Genomic DNA, 16,289 nt, shown 5'->3' on the forward strand with positions numbered 1-16,289 from the left:
CGTCTGACGCTAAAGCTGGGAACTGAGAGCTGGGAACTCAATCGACGTCTCCAAAACCAATCACCTGAGCCATAATTGCTGGTTCCCACCATCTATGTTGGCAAGAAGCTTGAGTCAGGAGCTGCAGCCAGGTATCAGATATGGCATACAGACATCTTAACCAGCATTTAAACCAACAGGATAAACACCTACTCCTTCGTATCCATACAAAATTTGGTCACGTAACAGCAGTAAACACAGGACAACTGAGATGAAACAAAAATTGCATACTACTACAAACAGAGAGGTCAATCTATTAGAAATTGGACAGTTCAGTATGAGCACAGATTGAATGAATAAAGTATTTTAAACAGATCAAGATTTATTCTGTCTTGCCATGGCTTTAAAAAGTCTTCTCATTACTCCAACAAAAAATTGTACTCAGATATATTACACAAGCATCTCCCCCCACCCCCCCTTTTAAAGATTTATTTGAAAGGAAAAGTTAGAGAGAGAGGGTGGGAGAGGAGGGAAAGAGAGAGACAGAGAGCAGTATCTTCCATTCACTGGTTCACTTCCCGACTGGCCGCTATGGCTACGGTTGGACAAGAGTGAAACCAAGAGCTTAATCTGAGTCTCCCACATGGGCACAGGGGCCCAAGCATCTGGGCCACCTTCTGTTGCTTTCCCAAGTGCATTAGCAGCAGGGAGATAGATCAGAAGTAGAGCAGCAGGGAACTCACCCTGCAACCATAGGGGATGCTGGTGTTGAAGGTGGCAGATCAGCCCACTGTACCACAGTGCCAGCCTTTATACAAGCATCTCGATGATCAGGCCGCTCTCTGCTTTTTCCATTCAAACTCCATGTAAACACTTTGTTTCAGTTACTGATCTACCCATTATTGCTGTTTTACAGTCAGAGAAACAGAATAACAGAGAGGTTACTAAACTGCCCAGTTTTCTGGCTAAGTGGTACAATTGGGAATTAAAGCCACAAAGTAATGTTCTGACTCCATACTCTTGTCTACTACATGGTTAAGTTTTTTTTTTTTTTTTTGGACAGGCAGAGTGGATTGTGAGAGAGAGAGAGAGAGAAAGGTCTTCCTTTTTGCCGTTGGTTCACCCTCCAATGGCCGCTGCGGCCGGCTCATCACGCTGATCCGAAGCCAGGAGCCAGGTGCTTCTCCTGGTCTCCCATGCGGGTGCAGGGCCCAAGGACTTGGGCCATCCTCCACTGCCTTCCCGGGCCATAGCAGAGAGCTGGCCTGAAGAGGGGCCACCGGGATAGAATCCGGTGCCCCAACCGGGACTAGAACCTGGTGTGCCAGTGCCGCAAGGCGGAGGATTAGCCTGTTGAGCCACGGCGCCGGCCACATGGTTAGGTTTATAAACATCTCTGTCATTTGGGAACCTGTGGAGACAGAACATGACCACCTACAACACAGATTAGAAAAAGAGAGGAGAATATATCACTGTAAGTTGGGGGAAAAAAACTTCAGAGAAATAGGTGGAACTTGAGCTGATCTACTCATTTACGTATCTGAGGCACTGAGCTGGGCTTTGGAGCAGCAGTGGACAACACACAACATGCCTATATTCCAGCTGGGAAATGAAGCCAATAAATAAAACAGAATCAAGGGACAGAGAATGACGAGCCCTCTCAAAAATTAGTATCTGACCAGAGACCTGAATGGAGGGAAGAAGCAAGTCACATGGTATCTGGGGGAAGGCTGTTTCAAGTAGAAATACTAAGCAGAAGGGCTCTGAGACAGAGGGGGGTTTGGTATACACAAAAAACATCTGGAGGCTGAGTGACCAAAGGAGGAAATGATAGAAAATGCAGCCATGGCAGAGGAAAGAAGACTATGCAAGACTCGCAGGCTACTATGAGGAAGTCACTGGAAGTTCTGAGCAGAGCAGGCATGGGATCTGATCTAGGCTTTACCAGGATCTCTGGTTAGTCAGAGATAGGGCAGATGTATGAAGAGTGGGTAGGAGGCTGTAACTGAAGTTCTTGAGAGACAGCTGACAACAAGTGTCTAGTATACATTGTCTGACATACATGGAACAGCCAAAAAACAGGTGTCTTAACACATAATGGAAGTGATACAGAAGAAGGGAATAAAGGAAATTTGGAAAAAGGAGATACACAAGGCAGATATTAAGCACAGCAGTTGACAAGACACCTTGGACACTCACAGACCATAATAGAGTGCTTGGCTTTGAGTCCTGACTCTGCTTCCAATTCAACTTTCCTGCTAATACACACCTTGGGAAACAGTAGGTGATGGACCAAGTATTGAATTGAGCTTCAGGCTCCTGGCTTAGCCTGTCATGAAGATACAATTACAAAGAAGGAGATACATAATTTACTTATTTGCAGATTCCTAAATCTCTGATTTTTTAAAATCAATATTTGTATTCAAACACCCCATGGGTAATTTAAAATTTCTTATACAATTTCCCAATTTTTAAAGAATCTTAGTTCAATAAACATCTCATCTTACTTCAATAAACATCTAATATGTATTAGCTTTGTATTTATTGGGGCCAATGCTGTGGCGTAGCAGGTAAAGCCGCAGCTGTAGTGAAGGCATCCCATATGGGTGCTGGTTCAAGAACTGGCTGCTCCTCTTCTGATTCAGCTCTGCTATGGCCTGGGAAAGCAGTGGAGGATGGCCCAAAGCCCTCGGGCCTCTGCTCCTATGTAGGAGACCCAGAAAAAGCTCCTGGCTTCGGATCGGCTCAGTTCCAGCCACTGCAGCCATTTTGAGGGTGAACCAGCGGCTGGAAGACCTCTCTCTCATTTAAAAAAAAATTTTTTCTTGGCCGGCGCCGTGGCTTAACAGGCTAATCCTCCGCCTTGCAGCGCCAGCACACCAGGTTCTAGTCCCGGTTGGGGCGCCGGATTCTATCCCGGTGGCCCCTCTTCCAGGCCAGCTCTCTGCTGTGGCCCGGGAGTGCAGTGGAGGATGGCCCAAGTGCTTGGGCCCTGCACCCCATGGGAGACCAGGAGAAGCATCTGGCTCCTGGCTTCGGATCAGTGCAATGCGCCAGCCGCAGCGGCCATTGGAGGGTGAACCAACGGCAAAAAGGAAGACCTTTCTCTCTGTCTCTCTCTCTCTCTCACTATCCACTCTGCCTGTCAAAAAAAAAATTTTTTTTTCCTTTATGGGGCTGGCGCTGTGGCGCAGCTGGTTAACGCCCTGGCCTTAAGTGCCGGCATCCCATATGGGCACCGGTTGGAGACCCAGCTGCTTCACTTCCGATCCAGCTCCCTGCTATGGCCTGATAAAGCAGTAGAAGATGGACCAAGTCCTTGGGCTCCTGTACTCACATGGGAGACCAGGAAGAAGCTCCTGGCTCCTGGCTTTGGATCAGCGCAGTTCCGGTCAGTGTGGCCAATTGGGGAGTGAACCATCAGATGGAAGACCTCTTTCTCTCTCTCTCTGCCTCTCCTCTCTCTCTGTGTAACTCTTTCAAATAAATAAATCTTAAAAAAAATTATTAATTAGAGGCTGGTGTTGTGGCATAGTGTGTTAAGCTGCCACCTGCAATGCTGGCATCTGGCTCTAGCTGGGTGCTGGTTCTAGCCCTGGCTGCTCCACTTCCAATCCAGGCCCTTGCTAATACACCTGAAAGCAGTGGAAGATGGCCAAGTGCTTGGGCCCCTTCACCCATATAGGAGACCTGGATGCAGTTCCTGGCTCCTGGCTTCAGCCTGGCCCAGCCTCAGCCATTGAGGTCATTTGGGGGAATCAACCAGAGAGAAGATCAAAGACACCTCTCTCTCTCTCCGTAACTCTCAAAGAAATAAAATAAAACTTGAAAAAAATAAGAAAAAATTTATTCATTTGAAAATCAGAGTGACATAAGGCAGTGGGGAGAAACAGAAGATAAAATCTTCTATCCACTGGTGTACCCCCCAAAAATGGTCACAACAGCTGGGGCTGGGGCAGGCTAAAGCCAGGAGCCAGAAACTCTATCTAGTCTTCCACATTGGTGGCAGGGGCCACCTGAGCCAGTACCTGAAATCTCTGAGGGTGTACATCAGCAGGAAGCTGGAACTGGAAGCAGAGGCAGGGCTCAAATCCAGGCATTCCAATATGGGATGCAGGCTTTCTAAGTGGCATCTTAAGTGCGGTGCCAAATGCTCACTCCAGTGTATGAGTTTTAATCCACTGCCAAAGATAGGAGAAATGAAATAACGTTTTGATTTTCTTCTATGAACCAGGATAGGAACAGAAAGGGACATCTGATAAATTATGTAAATTTATACAAATAGATATGGTACTGTTTGGGAGCATTTAGATTAAAATGCTCCCCCCAAAAAAACGAGTTAAAATTAACAGATTCTTCCTCTTTAATTTAGAATTTCAAGATCATCTGTGTTCTTCAAATTACTATTTCTCATCATTTAAAACACCCCCTCACAACCTCTGTAATACTATCTCACTCTATAGTCTATGTGCTCCCACTAGCCTGACACACTTTATTGCATTTTGCTTTCTGCAATTTGTATTTTGAAAACATGAAGTTTACCGATAATACTTTTTTCATATTACAGATCTCCACCAGAAATTCTGATATCCAGGGTCTCCCAGGAATGTTAACAACTATTGTTGAAACCAAACATTTCATTCTGTAGTATGAAATCCGAGACACTGAAGGGAAAAATATGTAGTTGTGGCCCTATGAGATTCAGAATCCTTGCATACTAATTCTTCATTTGTTTTCTTTTGCTATACTGTGCTGTACCCTCTCATAACCTTGTTCCTACTTCATGCATTTACCCATGCCATACCAATCTGGCTTCTTATGTCACCACTGCTTAAAACAAAAGAACAAAGAAACAAATCAACCCCAAAACTCCTCAATTTCTGCAATGTATTCACTTTTTAGAGATGTTTTGGGTTTGGTGTTCCTGCCTTACATCTTTACTATCTAAATCATCTATGGAGACTCTCTTTGGACAACTTATTTCCTAGGGTGCTGTTTGACTGCATGATCAATAAGGTTCTTTTCTAGTTCTAGAATTAATTCTGAGATGGTCTACACTGCTAGCCATACTCTTTGGAATTCCTCTCCTGTATTGAAGATCAATAAACAGTAGAAAAAATTTTGGGAGAAACTGATAAGATCCACAAAGAATGAATTTAATGTTTTTTTTTTTTTGGGTAAATATGCATTTTAAATCTTTATAAAGAGGTAAGCATCCAAGCTTATAAAAATAATACATATTAACATGTTTAAAATAGTCACAATTTATGACTTTGAAAACAACATGAAGTTGTCTTCAATTACTCCCTCATAGATACTAGAGTTTTTTTTTTTTAAGATTTATTTATTTGAAAGTCAGTTACACAGAGAGGAGGAGAGGCAGACAGATAGAGGGAGAGAGAAGGAGATAGAGGGAGATAGAGGGAGAGGGAGGGAGGAAGGGAGAGAGAAAGGTGTCTTCCATCCACTGGTTCACTCTTCAATTGGCAGCACCGATTCAAAGCCAGGAGCCTCCTCTGGGTCTCCCATATGGGTGCAGGGGCCCAAGGACTTGGGCCATCTTCCACTGCTTTCCCAGGCCATAGCAGAGAGCTGGACAGGAAGTGGAGCAGCCGGGTCTCAAACCGGTGCCCATATGGGATGCCGGCACCATAGGTGGCAGCTTTACCAGCTATGTCATAGTGCCGGCCCCTCTTTATGTTTTTAATGAAGGAATACAGATAGTCCTGAAGGATCTGAAGGAGTGTTACATTATGAAAAAAAAAAAAAAAAAAAAAAAAGAAAAAAAGCACTAATCATCTGGAATAGAGTCACATTCTTGGTATTGATGCCCTGTGTAGTCCTTCTTCACTTGGTGACCTTGAACTTGTTCATGTGACTAGCTATAGCAGATGGAGTATTACCAAAAATGATGCTAGCAGAGACTTAGTAAGCACTTGAAAAGAGAGGGTCATTCTGAATACTCCCTTTGGAATTCAGTTGCCATGCTACAGAAACACCCAACTAACCACAGAAGTAATAAGAACAGGAAAATCAAGACCTCTAGCCAAAAGCCACAGGTGAACTCTTGAGTCAACAGCTAATTTAAGTTGCTAGCTAGCTCATGAGTGACGTCATCTGACCCTACTGATCATCCCAACATCCTAGTCAACACGATGCACACCAAGAACCTAGTCCATCCACAGTTTTTTAGACAATTAAAAAACTGTCACTTTAAGCCCTAAGGTTTTATTTTTTTAATCTTAATACTGCAAAACTGAGGTTTTAGGTATGTGCACAATTCTAAGAATTTTAAAACATGCAGACTTATGAAAGCAGCAGGATACAGACAAGTACCAAAAGACCCCTATATATGGCCACATCTAATTCCATCAATAATCCCTGTTCTTTTTCATTGTATTTCATCTATAATAATAATTATTATTATTATTTTATTTACTCTGGAAGGTAGAGACATTTCTCATCTGATAATTCACTCTCCAAATGCCCTCAACAATTAGGGGCAGAAGCAGCCAAGAGTCAGGAACTCCATTTGGGTCTCCCTTGCGAGTGTTAGGGGCCCAAGTACTTGAGCCGTCATCTGCTGCCTCCCAGGACACGGATTAGCAGGAAGCTGGAATCAGGAACAGAGCTGGGACTTGAAGCCAGGCTCTTTGATATGGGAATGAGGAATCCCAAGCAGTATATTAACCACTGTGCCAAATGCCTCCCCCTATTTTTCTGAAAGTGTAATAAACAGAATTGTACAGTATACGACCTTCTCAGACTGATTTCTTTGACCAGCACAATGCCTTTTAAATGGATCCAGGATGTCGCAATGAATCAACAGATCACTCCTTCTTACTGCTAAGGAGCAGTACATTGTATAAATACACCACAGATTATCCATTTACCTACTTGAAGGACATTTGGGTGGCTCCAACTTTTCGACAATTAGGAATAGAGCTGATACAATCATTACTGTAAGTGATGTCACAGGGGTGTTAAGCTGCCATTTCTCTAGGTTAAACTCCTAGTAATGGATTTGCTGGGTCACATGGTCAGTGTACATTAAGCTTAGAAATAATCTCCAAACTGTTTTCCAGACTGGCTGTACTATTTCCCTTGCCTACACATTGTTCTTGGCATCCTTGCCAAGATTTAGAATTGTCAGTAGTTTTTATTTTAGCCACTCTAATAGTGGTATTTTATTATGGTTTTAATTGTATTTTCCTAACGGCTAACCATGCTGAACATCTATATCTATATCTATATCTATATCTATATCTATATCTATATCTATGTATCTGAAAGGTGGGGGTCGGAGGAGGGAAAAAAGATTAAAAGAGTGAGAGCCGGCGCTATGGCTCAACAGGCTAATCCTCCGCCTTGAGGCGCCGGCACACCAGGTTCTAATCCCGGTTGGGGCGCTGGAGTCTATTCCGGTTGCCCCTCTTCCAGGCCAGCTCTCTGCTATAGCCCGGGAAGGTAATGGAGGATGGCCCAAGTGCTTGGGCCCTGCACCCGCATGGGAGACCAAGAGAAGCTCCTGGCTTCGGATCAATGCGATGTGCCGGCTGCAGCGGCCATTGGAGGGTGAACCAACGGCAAAAAGGAAGACCTCTCTCTCTCTCTCTTTCTCTCTCCACTCTGCCTGTCAAAAGAAAAAAGAACAAAGAACAAAGAAAAGAGAAAAAAGAGTGAGACATGTTCCAGCCGCAGGCTCACTCCTGACATGCTTACAATATTCAGGGCTGGGCCAAGCTAAAGCTGGGAACAAGAAACTCCATCAGGTCTTCCACACACAATCTATCATAGCTAAATTTACTCATTAGTTCTAGAAGGTTTTTTAAGTGTTTGTATGTGCGTGTGTTCCCTCCTCTTCTGTTTTCTGGAGCAACTGTATAAAATTAGTGTGTTTCGTGTATGTGTGTGTGTGTGTTAGGATTTGCAAATATAGCCAGAGAATTTTTTCCCAGAATATTTTTACTACTTATTTAATGTATGCAATGGTTATAGAACTACTCAACTTATCCATTTCATCTTAGGTGAGTCTGGTTGCTTAAGAATTTGATCCACTTCATCTAAGCATTGATTCACATGTAGAGTTGTTCCTAGCAGATCCATATTATCCTTCTGACATCTGTGGGCTCTGTGGATAAAATCCCCTCTTTCATTCTGGATAGTGGTAAATTGTGTCTTCTCTTTTTTTTGTGTGTTATAATTTTGCTTAAGAGTTATTCATCTGGGACTGGCGTTGTGGTTTGTAGTACAAAGCTACCACTTGCAACACCGGCATCCAAATGGGTGCCAGTTCAAGTCTGGGCTGTTCCACATCTGATCCGGGTCCTATTAATACACCTGCGAAAGCAGTGGAGGAGGACCAAGCGCTTGGGCCCTTGCACCCACATGGGAGACCTGGCTGAAGCTCCTGGCTTCACCTTGGTCCACCTTGACTGTTATTGCCATTTGGGGAGTGAACCTCTCTGTTTCTCCCTCTCTCTGTAACTCTGCCTTCTCAAATAAAATAATCTTAAAAAAGTTATTAATCTTTGCTGATAGTGCCTATTTCATTTTCCCTGTTTGAAATTTCATCAGCTTCTGCTCTTTAATTATTTTCTCCCTTCTACTTGCTTTGGGTTCATTTTATCCTTTTTTCTACTTTGTTACAGCTGATGCTTATATTATTTTTTTTAAAATTTTATTTATTTGAGAGGTAGAGCTACAGTGAGAGAGAGAAACAGAGAGAAAGGTCTTCCATCGTTTCACCCCCAAATGGCTGCAATGGCCGGAGCTGCGCTGATCCGAAGCCAGGAGCCAGGTGCTTCTTCCTGGTCTCCCAGTGGGTGCAGGGGCCTAAGGACTTGGGCCATCCTCTACTGACCTCCTAGGCCACAGCAGAGAGCTGGACTGGAAGAGGAGCAGCCAGGACTAGAACTGGCACCCATATGGGATGCTGTCACTGCAGGCGGAGGATTAACCAAGTGAGCCACAGCGCCGGCCCCAATGCTTATATTACTGATCTGAAATCTCTTTTTTAATGTAAGCATTTCATGTTATCAGTTCCTCTCCAAGTACTATGTTAGCTGTATCCAGCTACAAATTTTGATAAGATACATTTTCATTTTCTTAAAATATTTTCTAACTCTTCTTGAGACTTTTTCTAATTTAATGCAAGGATTATGTAGATGTGTGTATATGTTTATAGATTAACTCTGTGTTTTTTTTTTTTTTTAAAGATTCATTTATTTCAGAGGAAGAGTTAGAGAGAGGGAGGGAGAGGTCATCAATCTGCTGGTTCACTCCCCAAATGGCTGCAATGGTTGGAGTTGACAATCCAAAGCCAGGAGCTTCTCAAGGGTTTCCCACACGGGTCCATGCCCTTGGGCCATCTTTCAGTTACTTTCTAGGCACATTAGCAGGGCGCTGGATCAGAAGTGGAGCAATGAGGACTCAAACTGGTGCCCATATGGAATGCTGGTGCTGCAGGCAGAGGCTTAACCTACTACGCCACAGCACCAGCCCTGAGGTTTTTTTTTTTTTTTTTTTTTTTTTTTTTTTGGGGGGGGGGGTTGGGATTTATTTATTAGGCAGAGATAGAGAAAGAATTTTCCATCGGCTGATTTACTCTCCAAATGACTGCTATGGCCAGGGCTGGGCCAGTGGGAACCAGGAGCCAGGAAATCTACCTGGATCTCCTCCGCTGCTTTTTCAGACACTTTAGTTGGGAGCAGTATGGGAAGAGGAGCAGCTGGGTCTCGGACTGGTGCCCATAAGGGATGCCAGTACTGCAGGCAGCGGCTTTACCCACTCACTATACCACAGTGCCAGCCCCCTGTGGTGTGTTTTAAAATTTTAAATTGTTTGGGTATTTTCCTGTTACCTTTATGTTATGTTCTCAGAGGACATACTTTATATCCTTTTTTGATTCTTTTATAATAATTTCAGGGCAGCTTTATGCTATATGATGTAATTGATTTAGATGAATGCTTCATGGACATTTCACCTATTTTTCCACTGTTTGAAATGTTCCATAACCCAGTTGGTAGAAGGTTTATTTAGTTCTCTATCCTTGCTTATTTTCTGGCTAATGAGTTCTATGAATCACTGAACAAGAAGTCTTAAGATATGTATTATTGTGGATTGCTTTCTCTTTCTGGTTCTGTCACTTTTTCTTCATGTATTCTGAAGCTCTGTTACCAATTAGAGTATTTAATGTTATATACATACAAAGTTTTAGTACGGTTGTCTTCTTGGTGAATTAGCCCTTTTATCCTTTTTGTCACTGTCCCAGAAGTCTAGTTTTCTCTTCCTGTTTTAAATTTTTTTTCCTGATTAGGTAACTGCCAGTTTGTCTTCATATATACTACTTCCTGTGTCATCTTCATTACTGATCACATCCAGTGACTACTTTTTATTCTAGGTTTTAGTCCTAAAATGCCCATTTGGCTCTTCATATCTTTAATTTATTTTCTGAGATGTTGTATCTTTCTATTCATTTCTAGAGTTTTTATCCTTTACCTGCTAAAACATTTTTTAAAATTTTCTTTAAAAAAAGTTTATTTAAAAGGCAGAGTGTCAGGAAGAGAAGGAGACAGATTATCTTCCATTCTCATTCACTCTCCAAATGGCTGGGCTGAAGCCAGGAGCCAGGAACTCCATCCAGGTCTCCCATATAGGTGGCAGGACCCATCACTGGCTGACTTCCCTCGCACATCTGCAGGGAGCTGGAGAGGAAGCAGAGTAGCCAGGCCTTGAATCAGCACTCTGATATAGGAACCCAGTGTTGCAAACAGCAGTTTGACCAGCTGTGCTACAACACCAACCCCTGAAACATAACAGCTGTGCTGGTGTGTTTATCTGATACTGCTAATATATGTGTTATACTGGCATTGGTATCTCTTGACCAACTTTTTCCAGGTGAACTGATTTTTTTGGTTGTTTTCATATGCCAAATATTTTTTATTGCAACCAAGACATTCTGAATATTGTTATGAGATCCTAGATCATCTTAATGCCTACAAAAATATTGATAGTTTTCTTTCAGTATGCAAACAACCCAGATGCCCAAAGGCTGTGGCTCCAGTGTTTTCAGTCTTTGCTGTGCTATCTGAATCTGTCTCATGTGTGCACCACCCAGCTGCCAGCCTGTGACCTGGCAGTGGTTGAAGCCATGCTTCACCTCCAGCTATGCTGTTCAGGGTCATATTTCTGCATGCACAGTGCACGGGTAAGCCAGGCGAGCATGATTAAATTTAAAGTTTATTTCCCCAGTCTCCCTCTTCCAGTCTAGGTCAATGGGGTTCTTCTTTCTCACTATCTAGTTGAAAAGCTAAGCATTTATTTAGTATGTTTTCTCATTCAAGTTCCATGACACATCTGTGCCTGAAGGCAAGCAGATTAAGTAGAAAGAAAAACAAAAATCAACTGGGGTATATTCTACCGCCTTGGACTAATACTACCAGTCAGAGAGAAGAGTTCCCTGCTCTCAGTTCTAGGTTTCTGCTAAATGCCAATCTGCTGTCACTAAGGCACTGCTTGAGCTCACAGTGTAAGAAAACAAATACGAGAAAAATACACTAATGCCCACTTCTGAGTTTTAGGCTATGTTGAGCTGAAGCCAGGGGACATGGCGGCTGGGGCGGGGAAGGGCAATGACCAACTCAATCCTGATTTAGTAGTTTATAAAAACCACTCTTTATTCCCAATTCACCTGGTACAATATACCTTTCAGGAGTTCTCAAATAGCTTTTGTATGCCAGGTGGTAGAGCTGAATTCACTGGAAGAGACAGCGTGAAGGATTTTTGCTCCATCTTACCAATAATACAATTTTAAGACACTAACTTTTGAAGTGCTTCATTAGATAGCAAGAGTTAACTGGAATACGATCTAACTCAAGATGCAATCATTTAACTGTCATGCACATGTAACAACACATTCTTTGTATCTTTTCTCTAGAAAACTCACCAGATAATTGTAAGGTAGCTGTTACTAGCTCAGCGGTAGAGTATTCTCTGCATTTCTGCCTTGGCTCCTAAGAAACAGATTCAATTTCATCTGTGTAGCAACCAAAATAGCAAGGAAAACCGTGGAAACCTCTTACTTGGTGGATGTGAGTTTATTCTGCTGTCAGCTATAATCTGTCAAGTAAAGTTCTGACATCTCATTCTTTCATGCCTTGAATAATGTATCAGAAGAGATAATATAATCATGGGAGGAAATTGGAATGACAAGGATAAATTTGGAAAGTGAAAATGTCCTACAGGGAAAAAAATTTCTCCCAGTTATTCTAGTACAGATTTGCTTGAAAACAGTATTTCATCAGTAAGCAGCATTTCATTCAGATTAGGCTAACCAAACTACTTTTTATAAAAGATTCATTTACTTACCTACTTATTTGAAACAAGGTGGGTGGTGGGGGCAATAGAAAGAGACATCTTCCATCAGCTGATTCACTTCCCAAATGGCTCTAATAGTAAGGACTGGACCAGGCTTAAATCAGAAGCCCAGAACTCCATCTGGAACTCCCATGTGGGTGGCAGGGGCTCAAGCAGTTAGGTCATCCTCCTTTGCTTTCCTAGGCACTTATGGGATGTCAGTGTCACAACTGGTGGCTTATAACCTGCTGCATGATAATGCTGGCCTCTGACTATATAATTAAGCAATGGTTTCCTTGAAGGAAAAAAAATCTAGAATATCAATCAACTCCAACAGCTTTCATAAGCTTTGCTAAACAAAAGCAAATTCCTACGAAGAAGCTAACTGTGTAGACACCATTTCACACCCACAGGCAGACAAAATTTGGAAAGTTTGTAAACACATAGGTAAAAAAAAAGACCTTTCCAGACACTAATGATGGGAGTTTAAGTTCCTACCATCATTACAGACAGTAATTTGTCCATATTTAGTTACAACTGAAGATGAATATACCATATAACTCAGTGATTGCATACAGCAACTCTCATATATTTGCATAAGAAGATATGTACTACTGAACTGTTTATGAAAAAATGAGATATTGCAAACAATTCATCTCTATTAACAGGAAAATCAAGCTATAAATTGCGGTTTATTCACAGAATTTTGCATAACAGTTAAAATAAGTAGATTAGAACTATGTATATCAACATGAATACATTTCAAAAGCATGATGTTCCATGAAAACAAGTTATACCAATTTTATAGAAATTTACCTAAAATGTAAAATAATAATTTACATAACATTTAAAACTCCATAAAATAATACTCTATTGCTTACATCATATATGACTACAGTCATGAATTATGGCATTTTGGTCAGCAAAGGCTTAAACATATTGGTGGATCCACAAGATTATAATGGAAGTAAAAATTCCTACTGCCTAGTGATGTCATAGCCATAATTTTGTCGCACTAGGTACTATTCACATGTTTGTGAAGATACAGGTATAAACAAGCCTATACACTGCCAATCATATAAAAGTATAGCATATACAATTATGTACGGTGCTGAACTATTGATAAGGGTAATAAATGAGAATATTACAGGTCTATGTATTTTATTATGCTATACTATTTCATGGTATACTGTTCCTACTTATTAAAAAGAGTTAACTCAGGTCCTTCATGAGGTACCCACAAGAATGCATTATTTATCATGAGATGGCAGCAGCACACGTGTTATTTTCCCTGAAGACGTTCCAGTGGGACAAAATGAGGTGACAGGGTAGAGTGATAGTCATGATGCTGACCCTGTGTAGGCCTTGGCTATAGCATGTGATTATGTCTTAGTTTTTAAAAAGAACTTTTAAAAAAAAGAAAAAAGGGGCCGGCGCTGTGGCGCAGTGGGTTAAGGCTGTGGCCTGCAGCGCCGGCATCCCATATGGGCGCCGGTTTGAGTCCCATCTGCTCCACTTCCAATCCAGCTCTATGCTATGGCCTGGGAAAGCAGAAGAAGGTGGCCCAAGTCTTTGGGCACCTGTACCCATGTGGGAGACCTGGAAGAAACTCCTGGCTCCTGGCTTTGGATCAGCACAGCTCTGCCCATTGCGGTCATTTGGGGAGTGAACCAGTGAAAGGAAGACCTGTCTCTCTCTCTGGATCTACCTTGCTCTGTAACTCTGTCTTTCAAATAAATAAAATAAGTATTTTAAAGAAAAAAAACAGAAAAAGGCTTATAGAATATGGCTATAAAGAAATAAAAATATTTTTGTATAGCTGCACAATTGTTTTTAAGCTAAATGTTACCACAAGAGTCAAAAAGGTAAAAAAAAAAAAAAAAAAAGAAAGTTTTTATAAATCAAACAAGTTATAATGAGCTAATGTTAATTACTGAATAAAAGATTTTCAGGAAATTTGTGTAGTCTAAGTGGATAGTGTTTATAAAGACTATAGTAGTGGACGGTATCCTAGGCCTTCAGATTCACTCACTTACCACTCACTGACTCATCCAGAGTAATCCTCTGCCAGAAGCTACAATCACAGTACTAAGTATCTTATACGGGTTTACCTTTTTTTTCTTTTTTTTTTTTTTTTTGACAGGCAGAGTGGACAGTGAGAGAGAGACAGAGAGAAAGGTCTTCCTTTGCCGTTGGTTCACCCTCCAATGGCCGCCGCGGCTGGCACGCTCCGGCCGGCGCACCGCGCTGATCCAATGGCAGGAGGCAGGTGCTTATCCTGGTCTCCCATGGGGTGCAGGACCCAAGTACTTGGGCCATCCTCCACTGCACTCCCGGGCCACAGCAGAGAGCTGGCCTGGAAGAGGGGCAACCGGGACAGAATCCGGTGCCCCGACCGGGACTAGACCCTGGTGTGCCGGCGCCGCTAGGCGGAGGATTAGCCTATTGAGCCGTGGCGCCGGCCTACCTTTTCTTTTTTATACTCTATTATTATTGTACCTTTTCTAGGTGTAGACACACAGGTTCTTACTATGCTATAATTGCCTAACGTGTGCAGTACAACATGCTGTACATTCCTGTGGAGCTCTGCCACGTAGTCTATATGTGTAGAGGGTTTGTGCAAGTACATCTAGATTTGTATAAGTACACTCGAAATGTCTACACAGTGATGAATCTCGTATCTGAGAAATATCCCCGTTGTCCAGGCTCTTTGTTTTACTCCTCCCCAGCTTATTAAACACAGATACACATGCGCCCAGCACACAGCTCTCCAATGTTTCTAACTGTTCTTTCTTCTCAGTCCCAGCCCTGCCGTTTCCAAGAAGCAGAGCAGCGCCAATGAAGACAGCTTAGAGCTTCGGCATTTTTTTTACTTGGTCTTCAGCTGCTTCAGAATGTCTTTCCTATTCATACTTGCCTCCGAGATCAGTTTTCCTACTAAGTCTCAATGCATTTCAACACAGAAATCGAAGGTTTGTTAATCAGAATTAGAGTTCAAAGTTCTTTGCTTCCCCTGTGCCAACTGACGACAGCTCCAACAGCTGAAACTCCAACACAGAGAAGCACGTCCACTGCTTGGTAACTCAGCAGCAACAGCAGCAGGGTAACAAATAAAGCCTGAACTTTACACTTGTCAAAAAGGCAAAGGGCACAGAGTAAGTCAGGGAATGAAAACTATCTTGTTGGGGACCGGTGCTATGGCACAGCGGGTAAAGCCACCGCCTGCACTGCTGGCATCCCATATAGGCACTGGTTCAAGTCCCCGCTGCTCTACTTCTGATCCAGCTCTCTGCTATGGCCTGGGAAAGCAGTGGAAGATGGCCCAAGTGCTTGGGCCCCTGCACCTGTGTGAGAGACCTGGAAGAAGCTCCTGGCTCCTGGTTTTGAATCAGCCCAGCTCTGGCTGAATCAGCAGATGGAAGACCATCCCCACCTCTCTCTGCCTCTGCCTTTCAAATAAATAAATAAATCTTAAAACAAAACAAAACAAAACAAAAAACCTGTCTTGTTCTTTTATTTATTCTTTTTCTAGCATGACAACTAGGCTTTTAATCCCAACTCAGGGGAGTTCTCAACTAATCACAGCAGGGATGAGAAGCCTGCAAAAATTACTGAACAATTTGTACATGTACTGAGTCGTCACATGGCACCCCATAAATACAAACAATTATCATGTGGCAATAAAAAGTAAAGCATGTCAATAAAAATTGCTCCAAGGCAGAATCAACTAAGAAAAATAATAGGGGCTGGTGTTGTGGCATAGTGGGGTGAAAAAGCCATTGCCTGTGAGACTAGCATCCCATATGGGTGCCCATTCAGACCTGCCTGCTCCGCTTCCGATCCAGCTCCCTGCTCACATGCTTGAGAGAACAGCAGAGGAGGGCCCAAGAGACTGGACCTCTGCACGCACATGGGCGATCTGGAAGCAGTTCCCGACTCCTGGCTTCAGTCTG

General features: G+C 42.6%; 1 protein-coding gene across 12 annotated transcripts in view; it reads right to left on the minus strand.

The window, feature by feature from the left end:
* TMCC1 (transmembrane and coiled-coil domain family 1) overlaps positions 1-16,289 on the minus strand; it is a 239,593-nt gene that overhangs the window by 71,798 nt on the left and 151,506 nt on the right. The gene's annotated exons all lie outside the window — the stretch shown is intronic.

The sequence above is a fragment of the Lepus europaeus genome, chromosome 9, assembly GCF_033115175.1.
Source record: "Lepus europaeus isolate LE1 chromosome 9, mLepTim1.pri, whole genome shotgun sequence".
Taxonomy (NCBI): domain Eukaryota; kingdom Metazoa; phylum Chordata; class Mammalia; order Lagomorpha; family Leporidae; genus Lepus; species Lepus europaeus.